At 39.0% G+C, this 16,034-nt stretch overlaps 1 pseudogene; it reads right to left on the bottom strand.

The window, feature by feature from the left end:
• Window positions 1–16,034, bottom strand: part of LOC122808449 — a 200,394-nt pseudogene that overhangs the window by 105,006 nt on the left and 79,354 nt on the right.

Below are 16,034 nucleotides of genomic sequence, written 5' to 3'. Positions count from 1 at the left end.
ATTGATATATTATGCTTTATTTACTTATGCTTCTGTTATAAAAATGGATAGGTAAATTAACCAGATAATGGCAGATCAGGTAAATGAGCCGTGTAATATTAAGAGCACTTGTTTTTACAACGATTATTTTATTTTATTTTAATGTTAACTACAGGGTTCACACAATACCCAGAATGCCAAAAGTATAATCCACATGAAGGATTATGACCATATTTCTGACCATATCAATATATTATGTGTTTGAGAAATTGGCATCAAGAAATTTATGTTTTGAACAAATATTCAGTGCTAAAGCTCAACATCCATTTTGAGAACACATGACGTATTCGCTATGAGCAGAGAAACCCAACAATAATTCTTTGTGGCACATGGAGCTCTAGATGACCAATTACAAAGGAAAATAAAATGTAGAGGTGCAAAGTCCTTTACAGTTTTTTAAGCTGTAACATATTTGATAGTGCTGGAATGCCAGAAGCCAGAATTGAAATGCACCTCTCTTTAATCAACAATTTTAAAAAATATTAAAAGCTGTTGCATACACTTTTGTTTTTGATTATGAATGCAAAGTACGTCTCAAAGCTGTCAGATTTCTCAGATGCAGTTTTGTAGTAGATGCTGTCTATGGCAGCATTAGGATAATAACCTTGAAAAAGTGTAAAACAAGGTTATTGTATACCTTTTGTATGTCACATAAGTGCATAACAAGGTTATCTTTTTGTCAGTTTCTGAGTGTATCACTGCACTTTGTGTATTATATGTGTTATGAATAGACACTGTATTGTTTAAGGAAGGACTTTTGCTACACTGTCTGAACAAAAAGGGTGCATTTCTTTTTCAAATCCCTGAACTTCAATCAGTGTACAAGGAAAAGACTGAAAATATTCTGCAAAACAGTAGGACCAGAACAAAACAAAAGCTCTAAAGATTCATAGAACAGGAACTGATCTGAAAATCTAAAAATAAGTTACAGTACCTGCCAGGGATGCAAATTATGAATGTCTGCACAAGTTCTGTTTTCAAAAGGTCCATGGTCGGGTACGCAGGAAAAAACATCATGTAACGCATGTGCCAATGAATAGACTCCAGTGTAGACATTATATGTATATCTGACATTATACAGATCAAACAACAAAGGGATGTCCAGTTCTTCCAGTTTCTCTTTACCAGTGCATACTGGACTCATTTTTTGGCCTGTTTGTATAGATCCTTGTGAACTGTTTTGTTCTAACCATATGCAGCCAAAGGCATTTGCCCAGAATGTTTTTATAAAAATGTCCTCCTTGTAAATTGTTGGATTTATTTTATAGATGAAGTCCTTAAAACCTGGAAGCTGTCCCATATGGAGGGCAAGTGCCATGGTCCCATTTAACTCTTTCCAGGTGTTTGAGGTGAACCTGTCAGGAGTTATAATAAATGTAGTACCACCAACAAAAACTTTTCCAGTTATATTCTGGGCAAATATTTCTTCTATTAATAAATTAATGAATCTCACATGACAGTAGAAAACTATTACACTTACAGTTGACCGTTTCATGATGTCTATGATTTTGGGAACACTTTTATCTGAATTTATTATGGGGACTATTTCTAAAAAATCCATGCATCCTCCTAGTTTGACCATCTCTGTTTTCAGTCTTTGAGTACCAAGCTGGCCATAATCATCATCTGTTGTTATAACACCAACCCAAGTCCAATTGAAGTGCATGATTAACTTGGCCATTGCTGCTGATTCAAATTTATCATTTGGAACAGTACGGAGAAAGGAAGGAAACTGATTCTTATCAGCCAAAAGTGACAGGACTGAACCATAGCTGACCTAGTAATTAAAAATAATTATTTTAAATCCACATGTAGTTTCATTTGCAGTAACATAGTAAAATATTGTTTATGTTTGTAGCAGTAACATGATAGCTTTCTTATAAATTACAACAAAACAATCTACATTGTACTTTTCCAGACTCTGATGTTTTTAAGCATTTAACATAACTCTTGATGGAGACTTAAAGGCATGGATGACAAATTAATGAAGTAAATTAACTAGCTGATGCATAATACTACCAAAGTAGGAATACACTTTGCAACTGAATGCAACTTATCTGACATCACAACAGCAAAAATATATTACCTTGTACACTTTCAGTGGAACTATGGCTGATAGTTTCATTACATTGTGAACACAAAAGCAAAGCTAATGACCTGTTTGAATTCTACTGTAGGTAAAAACATATAGAGTTAAGACTAGACACACACACACACACACACACACACACACACACACACACACACACACACACACACACACACACACATACACACACACTCACACACACACACACAAATGGCAGGAAGCTACACTCAGATTCATGCATGCAGTCAGTAAACACAGGTAAATATACATTATAGGGGCTCTATATTAGATAATCGAACTTTCAAAAGTTTGACACCATATGATCGAACTTTTAAAAGTTTGAAAATCTAATAAAAAAAATAAACTACACAAATAACTTACCTGATCATTTTAAGCAGGTGGCAAGTCCCCTGTACCACCCACGTGGACCCCCCCACACCTCCCCACTCTTTAAATATACCAACTCTATCACACTACAGTGCAGAAAAGGGAAATCTTCCCATTCCGCGCTGTATGGAGATCTCTGTTAAAACGTTCGAATTTTCAAAAATTCGATCATATGGTGTTGACCATATGACAGTCGAACTTTTGAAAGTTCTAATATATAGTCCCCATTATAGGTATGGGTTAAGGACTGACTTTCTGTGCCCTTATTTTTTTATATTACCATAATATGCATTCTTTACTTGGAAATTAGTGTTATATGTTATTTGAATGTGTCTGAAAAGGGTCTCTTGACCCATCCACTTACCTGCTTATCATACTGAAATAAACAGAATATTTCAAATGATTAGTACTTTAATTTCACAAAATACATGAGCCATTTACTACACAGATGACCCAAAAATGCAGATGTTATAAGATACTTTCAGGATTTTCTATTTAGTGTTTCATGCAAAGTAACTTTTTGATGTTGCAAAGAACTCGTTCATCATGATTAACCTTGTTTACAGTCTCTAACTTTCCAGGACACTTTCTCATTTATTACATACAAAGTAGGACTCATGCTATGACTTTCATCAGACTTAGATCTCTTTTTCCAAGCAAATGCCAGAAAGCTGAGGTCATTGCTACCTTTGCTGGTGAGCAACATCATCATTCTCATGTGGAGCTTAGTGAACCTTCTCCCCCAAAATACAGGTTTCTGTTACTTTCCTGCCAGTCTGAGATTCATAGGAAGTTGCAAACCTAATGGCCCTGAGGTCTTTACAAGTCTAGCCAAGAATTTAGCCCATGTTTTGACAAGTCAGCACCCAATGCCCCTGTCCAGCAGGGACACAGGTGGCATCCCAGGGGTGTCTTTTCTGTTCCCCATCCAGTTATCCAGGTTGCATTAAAAAGAGTTAATGAGGTACTTTGCTTGACGTGGACATGGAGTCTATTATACAGAAGGGAGTCTCTGGAACACAAATCTGTCCTGCCAACAAGTCCTATTGATGCCACAGACCAGGTTGAGGTCGACTGTATCGGTTACTTGAGTGGAGCTTGACTTGCGGATATACAGCAGTCCCATCAAGACAGGGTCTGAGATTGCTTTGTATGCCAGACAGAGGTCACATCTGAGGAGTGTGTATGAGAGTGAGTAAATGGACAAGGCTTTTAGCCTATCTGTGTAGGGCAGATATTTCAGGCCCTGGATTCTCCTGATGAGGAACCTCTGTGGTCTCTCCAGCAGTGAAGTACATGCCGAAAGGGCCATTGTACTCAATAATGGGTCTTATAAGGGAAGAATACAGGGATATTATAACCTCATTGTCTTTGGATGAAATACTCTTACTAATAAGGTGGGCCATGTAGAAAGCTTTCCATACAATGGAGGCAACATGATAGTCAAAATTTAGTTTGCTATCAACCTGAGTGCCCAAGTCCCTCTTGACTGATTACATGCTTAGGACCTTGTTATTAATGTGATAACTTGTGGGGACATCACTATCCCCAAAGGGGATGATGATGCATTTTTTGGCATTCAGTTTGAGGCCATGTTTCTGGCACCAGTCATTTGTTTGGGTGAGACCCTTTTGGAGGATGTCCACATCACTAGGGGAATTGATGACAGCACCCAGCCTGCAGTCATCTGCAAACTTGGCCAACCATAGCCCACTGGTTTTGGCCTGCACCTCAGAAAAGTATATCCCAAACAACAGAGGCCCCAAAACCGATCTCTGGCGTACACTGCTCATTATGGGTCTACTGCTTGAGGTGGATTCCCCTATTTTGATTAAGTGGGTTCTATCAGTGAGCCAGTTTGCTACCCATCTAGTAACATATGGATTGATGCCTAGTTGAGAAAGTTTATCTATTATATCTGAGTGGGGAATAATATTGAAGGCTTTGGCTAGGTTAAGGTAGGAGGTGTGCACTGTCTTCACATCATGCATGGTTTTGGTGACTGTCTCAAAGAAGTCGATGAAATTTAACAGGCATGACCTCCCCTTGATGAAACCAAACTGTGTGGGATCGAGTGTTTGGAGGCTGCCAATGTCCTTGTTAATGAGGTCCACGATAATCCATTCTATGGCCTTGCAGATCAAGCTAGTTAGGCTGATGAGTCTATAATTTCCTGGATTGGTGGACGCTTCACATTTGTGCAAAGGGATGACAGTGCTGTCCTCCACTCAGCTGGGATGAAGCTGGTACTCAGGCTTTGGTTGAATAGGGTGCCTAATGTTGCTGCATGTTCCTGCCTGAGTTCATGTAGGATGCAACATGGGATGTTATCAGGTTCCATGGAGGCTGCATTTTTTGCCTTTAAGAGGGCAGTGATGAATTGCTCCCTAGAGATTAGGGGAGGGGGTCAGATGTTGGGGATGACCTGATTTACTGATGGGGAACAGAGGGGTGAAGTTTTCACTAAACCTGTCTGCCGGCAGGTTGACTATATCTATGGCATTTGTGTATGTGGTGTTCTTGACCACCAGTTTTGAGCAGATGTGATTGCTTCCTTTGAGACTGCAAACATATGTGAAGAAGGCCTTATGATTGTCTTTAGTAGGTGTGGCCAGTTTGGACTTGAAGTTTGCTTTGGAAGACTTCACTAGTGCTCTTATTTGCTTGTTCGGGCTAAGGAGAGATTGCTTCCAATTATGCATCTGTTCCTTCTTGGTCCTGGACAGCAATTTTTTTTTCTTTTATTACACAGTTTATTTATTGCAGATGTCCACCAGACAACTTTACTCTTCCTTGAGGAGGAGGATTTTTGCCTGTCAGGTATTCCTGATTCCATGCAACTGTATAAATGCTCATATAGTACTTTGGTGTAGATTTGGACATATGTGCCAATTCCTATGGAGGGGGAGGGGATGTGAAATTGTTTATACCTTCCTTCAGGAGATTGTAATCAGCTTTGAAGAAGTATTTTTGCTTGACCCTAGCTGGGGAGTTGGGGGAGATGGTGACTTCGAAAGTGACCGCTTTGTGGTCAGATGTTACCAGGGAGGATGACACTATAGGGATGCTGCAGTGGTTACTCATGTTGGTTAATACCAAATCCAAGATATTATCAGCCCTTGTGGAGGTGTCAACCAGCTGGTCCAAGACATTTGCATTGACGAAATCAAGGAATCTTTGAGCATTTGTGTTTTGGCATGAATAGTTCTTCCAATCTATGGTTGGATAGTTAAAGTCACCCAGGATCAGGGTAAAGGGTTGAATCTTGATAGATTCAAATAGGCCCAAATAGATGAAGTGGGTATTTTGAGTCAAAGTTGGGGGCATGTAACTACTTATGATTTGAATAGGCTCTTGTACACAGTTAACTGCACCTAGAGTGTCTCCTGTGCATCTTACTGTTTGACCAGGCTGGAGGTGTGTATGTCTTTAATAGATATTGCAACTCCACCTCCTTTTGCTTTGCTACCCACAGTTTAGGGTCTGAATGCATGATAGAATTAATAACTTGGTATGGTTGGGGTATTCTTTGCAGCTTTGAGCCAGGTTTCTATGACTGCACAAATGTCAGCATCTTCCAGGGTTAAGAATGCTTGCAAAGAGTGCAGTTTCATGTTTAGACTCCTAGCATTTAACTGCATGACCTTTAATTTGTGTTTTGATGAAATTTTCATGTTGGTAGTTTTGACATCATGGCATTGCCTAAAAAAGGCACTATGGGGGGCAAGAGCCTTTGCCAGAAATCTGAAGCCCAGGGGAGACAGATGCAGGCCATCACTGGCAAAGCATCCTAGTCTGTTGATCATGTCTTCTCAGGCTGTCAGGTACAGGATCCCGTCTGAATGACACCAGAAACAAAGCCAATTGTTAAAGTCAATCATTTTTTGTTTGTATTGAAGCATCATTCTGGGTGACGGTATAATGCTGCTTAAGGCTAGGAATATACCTGCCTGGGACACATATTCAGCGAGTTCAATCCTGTCTCTCTTCATATAGACCAGGGCTGTACATCTCAAGTCATTCGCATCAACATGGACTATGACAGAGTCATAACAGTACATGTTGTTGAGAGACCCGAGTGCATGGGTGAGATAGTGGATTATGGCACCTGACAAACAACTAACCGTGACTTTCTCCTTATACAGCCTGGTGAGGGGCACATCTATATATTTTCATCACCTGTCTTGGAGGGATTTCTAAACTATAGGAATGTGTTACAGTAGCATATTTTTGAACAACAGCAGTTTTACTTACCATCAAGACTATATACAGTCATAAACATAACTTGATTATACAGACTTCGTACCATATAGTTTGTAATTTTTTCTTCATTGAAATGTCGTGTTTCCCCATTAATTTCAATACATTTCTTATGCCCACATTAGTTATACATTTTCTGTAATAATCAAAACCCTTAGATTTTTGAAATATAGTTTCAACATCTGATCTCCTTTTACAAATCCTATACCAATTCAACAATAATCATGGAGACAATACCAATCTAATGACCTCTACCTCCTCAACAAGCTTATTTCCTATCTCTAATGCCTACCTTAACCCTTGATACAAATACTGCATGCATGGATACCATTTATTCTGAAACTTCTGCCTGTTTCCTATCGATATATAATGTCACCATAGCACACTGTACTAAAAACATTGTGATATTTATTAACTTCATTGTTGTTTCATTTTATTGCTGATAAGAACAGTGATAGAGCACTCTGACTCACTTTTCTGAAATTATAAAAACACTAATGCATTTACTGCAATTCATAACAGCATTTCTGAATGTTGATGTTTCTATACCAGAAGATGCCTGTGGTGAATGTAGAATATTTGAGTATTATTTATTATCTTATAAACACACATGGATGATTGGTTAAATCAGCAGCAGTTTAAGCAATACAAACATTAAATCAATATAAGAAGGTTTTAATTTACTTATAGACCACAACCAGCTCGATTCAAATAGCACTGAAGTTTTAAACTATTATTACAAAAATAGTTCATGTGAAAATAAATACATGAAACATTCAAAGATTCAATTTTTATGTAATATATTCACATGACTGTGTTGTCCAAATTAATGCCAGTGGCAAGTCTAAGTGGACATTAAAGTTCAGTGGCCCAGTCATAATCCTCTATATCTAATATAATGCCTTTTACCTTAACAAAAATAATCAGTAGAAGTCTGTTAAATGGTAAAGTGGCTACTATTTAAAAAGATGCCAAAAATATATTTTTCTTCAAGGGTAGGGGTAAAAAGAAGGTTAAAAATCATAGCCCAATCTCTATTTTTAGTCCGTTCCCTAAAATACTGAAAATAATCTTCCATACCACCTTGCAGAATATTTGGTTTTACACAGCAAAATCAAGAAAATAAGACATGAATGAAATGAACAGAGCACTCAAGCCAACCTAGTGGAAATAATTAACCATTTAGCCACATAATGCAACAAACATGGCATTACAGCAACATCACTCTTCCTTATCTTCTCAGGACCTTTTGATGAAGTTAGCCATGATTTTATAATCTGCCAACTTCAAAGCATTTGATATAGTACATTAGTTTTCAAATGGTTTACTAGACACTTGCAGCACAGGACATAAGGTGCTAGTTAGAAAAAAAAAACTTAGCTTTTAATTTCAAAAACAACTTGCACATTCTTCAAGGCTCTATCCATAGTCTTACCTTGTTTATCGTTTTCACAAATGGCATGAAAGTTTCTATCCTAACGCAAAAATAATTACAGATGTAGATGACTTGAAACTTCTTTGAAGTGCCAGCGATTTATTTTCCTTCATTTCTCAACTATACCAATACTCTGACACTTTACCTAAATGGTTACATGACTCAAACATCATTAACAATAAGTAAAATAAAAGTAAAACTTGTGATTTTTGGGAATAGACTAAAGTATCTGCATAAACCTTTACAGATAAATATTGACATCTAAATATCTGCCCTATATAAATATTCAGCAATCATTTTTGATAATAACCTCACCTTCAGTTCTCATGTCAATATGCCTAAAAAGGCATGCATAAAAAATAGCTGACCTCTTCTACTGGAGTGTGTTCCCAACTACTGGAGGAAAGTTAGCTAATACACAACAGCTTCCCAAGGTGTTTTAAGGAGGCAATGCAATCAGAAACCTTAAGTTGAATTGATACAAAATGTAATCGGCATACTATAAACTAACGTCTTTTGCATCTCGAAAAATTATTGACACCCATACCTGTAACATTCTAAAGAACTTCAACAGGATGATCTTTGAAATGGATATATAATCATGTTACTTTCACACAGACAGATAGCTATTATCTAGCTCAGTTTACCACCAGCTAAACTCTCAGGTCCACAAACAAATATTGCTTACATTTAGAACAAATTCTAAAACTAAAGAGAGTTCCGTATTCCTTTCCCTTAAGAGAATTAAACTACATTTCACTACAACTAGATCTCATGGAAAACACTACCATATCCCAAAATACTACTAATATCTATTTGAGTAAGACAATAATAAAACAATAATCTCCTCTTGGTTGACTTACCCTAAAAAGAAGCACTCTCTGTCCTTTGTATATAACCCGTTATTTGAACCCCCTACACATCCTCTTTAATCTACAGGCTACTGGCTACATTTGGCCAGCTAAGACCTACATGCAATCGACCAGACATATAAGTGAATTTAAATAAATTTTTATCTGCACTTTTTTCAAATATTACAGCATTTACATTGATTTATTTATGTTGCATTGGATACTATCTAGCTGGAAGTTGTGGCTCTGGTTTTTCAGTTAATGCTTGTTAGAATTCCTGCATAGCTAGTGATAAGTGGGGGAAGTTTCACTTCATTGTTATTCAGTTTCTGCCTTATATAAGTGGTACATTTTGGATTATTTTCTGCTTAAACTCTGAGCTTTGGCCAGCTAAGACCTACATGCAATCAACTGGACGTATAAGTGAATTTAAGTAAATCTTTATCTGCACTTTCAAATAATACAGCATTTAAATTAATTTATTTGTGTTGCATTGAATACTATCTAGCTGGAAGTTGTGGCTCTGTTTTTTCAGTTAATGCTTGTTAGAATTCCTGAATAGCCAGTGATAAGTGGGGGTAGTTCACGTCATTGTTATTCGGTTCCTGCCGTATATAAGTGGTACATTTTGGACTATTTTCTGCTTAAACTCTGAGCTTTGGCCAGCTAAGACCTACATGCAATCAACTGGATGTATAAGTGAATTTAAGTGAATCTTTATCTGCATTTTTTCAAATAATACAGCATTTAAATTGATTTATTTGTGTTGCATTGAATACCATCTAGCTGGAAGTTGTGGCTCTGTTTTTTCAGTTAATGCTTGTTAGAATTCCTGAATAGCCAGTGATAAGTGGTGGTAGTTCACTTCATTGCTATTTGGTTTCTGCCTTATATAAGTGGCACATTTTGGATTATTTTCTGCTTAAACTCTGAGCTTTGGCCAGCTAAGACCTACATGCACTCAACTGGAAGTATAAGTTAATTTAAGTAAATCTTTATCTGCACTTTTTTCAAATAATACAGCATTTAAATTGATTTATTTGTGTTGCATTGAATACTATCTAGATGGAAGTTGTGGCTCTGGTTTTTTCAGTTAGTTCCCCACCCACTCTCCCTGATTTTGTTTTGGTGTTAATCTTGGTGGCTTTGAAACTGCCCACCCCACTTGTAAATTTGCATTTGGATACTCCTCCTGGGCCCATCTCATTTGCTCACTCAAAAAAAAAATTGCACTTTTTTCATCTGCTTTTTTTTTTTTTTTTTTTTTGAAAATCTTTTTATTTTATTATCTTATAGACAAACAATACAAACCACAGAAGAACACTGTACAAACATCAACAAAAACTATATACAACTATACATTGCCCATATCATTCACAATATATACAACAGATAATACATTAAGGAGATATAATACAAAAATGATAAAGGTAATCACAAGTTCTGTTCTGAAAATTTTTGGAATGTAATTTTTCATCTGCTTTTACTGTATTTGTGTTTCTTCCTACGTTATTACTTTATTTTGCTTTTGCATCATCTTAAAAGTACTCAATTGTATTTATTACTGCTTGGTGTAACTATCATTCTAAGCCTTTTGGTTTAAGTACTTGGGCTTCAGACCAGTTGTTTTACATTAAGAAGGTTTGTGGTCTGCACTGTTGTGGCAGGACAGGTAGCTTACATCCTTCTAAGTTGGGAACTGCTGATTGAAGGCTCAGTGTCTGTTATTCTGAAAGTGTATTAGGGCTGGTTTAAGCACTTGGGCTTCAGGCCAGTTATTTTACATCAAGAAGGTTCGTGGTCTGCACTCTTGTGGGAGGAGAGGTTGGACTCTGCCCTTCTGAGCTGGGAATTTCTGGTTAAAGGCTTATAGTGCCTGCATATTTGAACTGTTTCTTACTGAAATTGGTGCATCTTGTTTGTTGTAGCATAGACTAGATCCAGGTCTGCTGAATCTAGCTTTGTTTGTATAACTTGAGCACTAATCCAGGCCTTCTTTTTTGGAGAAGGTTCCCCTGCACCCCAGTGGCAGGAGTGTGCAGTTAGAACTTGTCTGATTGAAGACTACAGGAACAGGGCTCAGTTTTGAGATTTTTTTACTGGTTAATTGGGTAATTTGTTTAAAAGCCTTTTCTGGTTGTTTATAGTAATCTAAAACTGTTTTAAGTGTATTTTTTACTGTTTGTAGTCATTTAAAGCTGTTTTAAGTGTATTTTAACTGTTTTGCCTTATCTTTTCAAAAAAAAAATGTTTCCTTGTTTCCCACCTTTCTAAGCTAGTGTAGTCCAGTTTTCAGGGTACTGCTGTATTCAGGGCTGTGTTACAATTTTCTGAGTTGCCCATACCTTACTTGGATACCGGGAGGTTTCTCTGTTCACCTGTGAGAGAGGGAGCTTTGAGCAGCCATCTGTCCCTGGAGGAGTGGTTCCAGCTCAGAAGTTAGTAGTTTATAGGCCATTTTGAGCTAATTTCTATCTCTTTCATTTCCCTGCTGTAAAAACCACGTTTGCACAGTTTTGCACATCTGGGCAGCACCAGTTAGCTAGGGCTAACTTTATCCCAGCTCCACCAAGTCTCCTCTTCAGTTTTTCCCTTGAAAGTAGTCTGCCTCTCAACCTAAGCACTTAAAAAGCATCCTACAGTCCAGCACTTGCTCAGACCTAACAGCAAGCACTAATATACCCCGACACTTAATTGCCCAGCAGGGCAAGGCTTATTATTCACCCCTCACCAACCAAGAGACTAAGCAGCTCACCCTACTATACAAGCATGACCAGAGGGCAATTTCAGATATACTCCCTAGTCCAGCTGGTGAACCTGGGTATCCTGAGGCAATGTTACAACTGCCTCATGTACACAGACAACTCTCTCCTTCTACCACAATACATTAACATATGCGAGTGATGCAATTATATAGCTAAACTGGAGGCTAAGCTCTCTCCACCCAAGACTGGAACAGGCAGTCATGAGGAAAAGGTTAACACTTGCACCACACCTCCAGCCTCACATAGACATACCAAATCAGCACTGGCAAAAAATACACATAAATACACAAAATCATACTCAGAGGCTCTAAATAAAAACCTGCAAAAGCATCACAGACCACCAAAGCAGATACTCAAAAAGCCTGCACCTCCCATCACAAACCAGACAACACATAAAACACAAAATCAGTGTGACGCACAATCACAGCCCTTAAGGCGAAATAACATACCTAATATGCTAGTAATAGGCAACTCTATAGTCAGGCACACTGATGTCCCACTCACTAGGCTGGACAAGGAGAAGGTTACTGTTAGCTGCCTGGCGGGAGCCAGAATCCGCCACATAACACAAGCACTCAGGTCACTCCAGAACCAGTAGAAATATGACTCTGTCATTGTTCATGTTGGAGTGAATGACCTGAGATGTACCTCCCTGGACTACATGAAAAGAGACATGGAAGAGCTCTCTGATCATGTAGCCCAGGCAGGTATGACCCTGACCCTGAGTAGCATCCTGCCCTCACCAAGAATGATAATGCAGTATAAAGAAAAAATGATCAATTTCAACAAATGGCTAAGCTTCTGGTGTCATTCAAAGGGGCTCTAATGTCTGTCAGCCTGGGACGACATGCTCAACAAGCCTAGTTGCTTCACAAGAGACAGCTTTCACCTGTCACACCTAGGGTTTTGAATACTGGCCAAGGCTCTTGCTGCCCCCATAGTGCATTTTTTAGGCAAGGCTCAAAAGTCAAACCCACCTTCGTAACAGCACAAATAAAAAAATGAGGGTTATGCTACTCAATGCCAGGAGTTTAAATCTCAAAATGCATGCGCTCGAAGCACTCCTCAGTATGGAGAACGTCGACATCTGTGCAGTAACTGAAACCTGGTTCAGGGCTCCACAGAGCACCCCAGCACTACCAGGCTACAACTCATACCACACATTCCGGACACAGAACATGGACCGAAACACAAAATGAGGGGGTGTATCTATATTCATCAAAGATACCTACACCTCCAGGTTAGTGATGCAGCATGATACCTCCAAGATCATCCATGTGCAACTAACATCAGGCAAATCTACAATGCAAATTGTGGCCTGCTACATACAGATCACCCCCCATGACCCAGGACCACCACTCCACCTTTCTGGAGACACTGAAAAACATGAAGGTCCTACCGAACACCCTGATATTGGGTGATTTCAATTACCCTACCATTAACTGGGAAAAGTACTCAAGTACAAACTCCCTGGTCCAGCGCTTCATGGAATTTATCAACTCAAATGCCCTGGATCAGCTGGTAAACTCCCCTACCAGAGGTGAAAACATATTGAACCTGGTCATCACCAGCATGGGCGACAGGTGTTCCACACCGGAGGTCAACCCGTCACTGGTTAGATCAGACCATAAACTAATCACTCTGGATGTCCACACCACCACCTCATGCCAAGGAAACCACAGTGAAAAACCTTTCTATAGCAAACTTCACCTTACTTAAGACAGAGGTGGTAAGTTTCACAGCCCCCACGCTAAAAGATAAGTGTCCAAGATGCAGGAACCTTTACAAATGCACTCTATGAGCACCTACAAGGATGCATGGATCATGCCATCCCTAGCAAAACCAAGACTCACTCCCCTAAGAGAATTAAACCAGTCTGGTGGACCCCTGCCACAAACAAGTTATACAATAGAAGGAGGAAACTAGTTCAGAAAAAAAGCAAATCCCAAGAAGGAAAGATCCCTGATCAGTATCAGTAGGAAACTAAGGTCCCCCATAAAATCCTCCAAGGCTAACTTTGAAAGAAAAATAGCCAAGGATTCGAAAGATAACTACAAAGCCTTCTTTAGCCATGTCAAGAATCTAAGTGGCAACTCGCAGATATGCTCTGAGCTAGTGAAAAAAAAGCACAAAATATACTGAACCCACTGATATTGCCAACATCCTGGCAGATAGATTCAGTGCAAACTTCACCCCCCTGTCACCCCCAAAACAACAATATCAGAAAAGTGTAGTGTCCTGGAAATCACAGATGCACAGGTGAAAACAGCCCTTTCAAAAGCACAGTGTCAATGGGGGCCAGATGGTGTCCCAGGCTGCATCTTGCACGAACTACAGAACAAACTAACCCTCCACCTAAACACACTGTTCAACCTCAGCCTCTCCACAGGCTATGTGACCATAGAATGGTGCACAGCAACGGTTATTCCACTCCAGAACGGAGAGGCCACAACTGACCCTAGTAACTATCGCCCCATAAGCCTGACTAGCCTGGTCTGCAAGGCTATGGAGCGCATCATCATGGAACTCATTAACAAAGACATTGGGAACCTCCAAACACTTGACCTGACCCAGTTTGGCTTTGTTAAGGGCAGATCATCCCTACTATTTTTATTTTTATTTTACATTTGTTGACCGGGATAGTCCGAATGGATGCATGTCCATTTTCCGCGGAGGCCCAGGGAGAAAAGCTCCAAGGGTAAACAGATACAGCATTACATATTACAAACAGACTATTTACAGAGATTACATAAGTAAGCAAGTTAGTTCCACAGGTTACAGTTAATCCTGAGCACAAGTCAGGATTAAATTAAATTACACAGTAAACTGGTTAACAGATTTTTACACATTCTAGAGAGAGTTAGCCAGGCTTGATACATTGACATAGCCAGTTAAGTGACAAATGTTGTTTGAGTCTAGTTTTAAATTGACCTAAGGTGGAAAGTAAGGTAATATCAGCTGGAAGAGAGTTCTAGGACCTACTTACTGAGTTTGCAAAGAGAGAATCACCAGCTGTGTTATTAATTTTGCTAGTTTGAATTAGTAGTTTGTTAGAGGATCGAAGTGGTCTAGGATTGTTATAGGGGGTGATAATATTTTTAAGTGCAGGAGTATTGTCCGGATTATAGAGGATTTTGTAGGCCATAATCAGTTGGTTACACTGGATTAGGCTGGGTAGTTCAAGCCACCCAAGCTGATTTAGATTGATGCAATGATGTGTCCTAAAAGGCAGCCCAGTGGCAAACCTGGCAATGTGGTTGTAGCAAATTGAGAGTTTGTTAAGGACAGTCTTGTTTAAATTCGAGAGTAGAGGGGATGCATACAGAAGGGTTGAAAGAAGGTGAGAGCGAGCTATGGCAATTTTAGCTGGAGGGTTAGGAAGGCTTTTATTCTGTAAAGTGACCCTAGTTTTTTATTGATGGTTTTGATAGTTTGGTTAACATGTAGGTCAAATTTTAGATTATTGTCTATGATGACACCTAATAGTTTTGTAGATGGGTCAGGGGAGATTATTGTGCCATCATTTGATTTTATGGTAAAGGTGAAAGCGATAGACCTACGTGTTGGTGAAAATAACAGCATTTTAGTTTTTTGGGGATTTAGGATCAGACGATGTTCAGAAAGCCGGTTTTCTATTGTATTAAAGGTGGTCTGGGTAGCTGACCATAACTCTACTGGAGATGTGGCTAAGCAAATCAGAGTAGAGTCATCAGCATATTGGATACAGCGGACTTTTGGGATGACAGTATAAAGGTCGTTAATGAAGATGGAGAACAGCAAGGGCCCTAGTATAGAGCCTTGTGGTACTCCAAGGGGGTTAGGTAGAAGGTTAGAGAGTTTGTTCTGCCAGAGGACAGCTTGCTGTCGACCATTTGGGTAGGATTGAAACCACTGGAGGGCTCCAGTATCTAGACAGAATGTTTGCAGGGTGTGGATTAAAAGTTGGTGATCAACCATATCGAATGCCTTGGAAAGATCCAAAAAGAGGGCTGAGGATATATAATTATTGTTGCGATTATGGTTTATGGTGTTAGTAAAGGCTAGGAGGGCTGAAGTAGTGCTGTGATGAGGACGGAAGCCATGCTGAGTGTCTGCCATAAGGCGATTTTGGATTAGGTGGTGCATGGTTTGTCTATGAATACATTTTTCCATAATCTTTGCAAGTGGAGAGAGTATAGCTATTGGCCTATAATTGGAGAATTCAGTAG

The sequence above is a fragment of the Protopterus annectens genome, chromosome 8.part0 (genome assembly GCF_019279795.1).
Source record: "Protopterus annectens isolate FY-2018-M chromosome 8.part0, PAN1.0, whole genome shotgun sequence".
NCBI classification, from domain to species: Eukaryota; Metazoa; Chordata; order Ceratodontiformes; family Protopteridae; genus Protopterus; species Protopterus annectens.
Note: the sequence above shows the minus strand (reverse complement) of the source record. Positions and strands in the feature narration are given on the sequence as shown.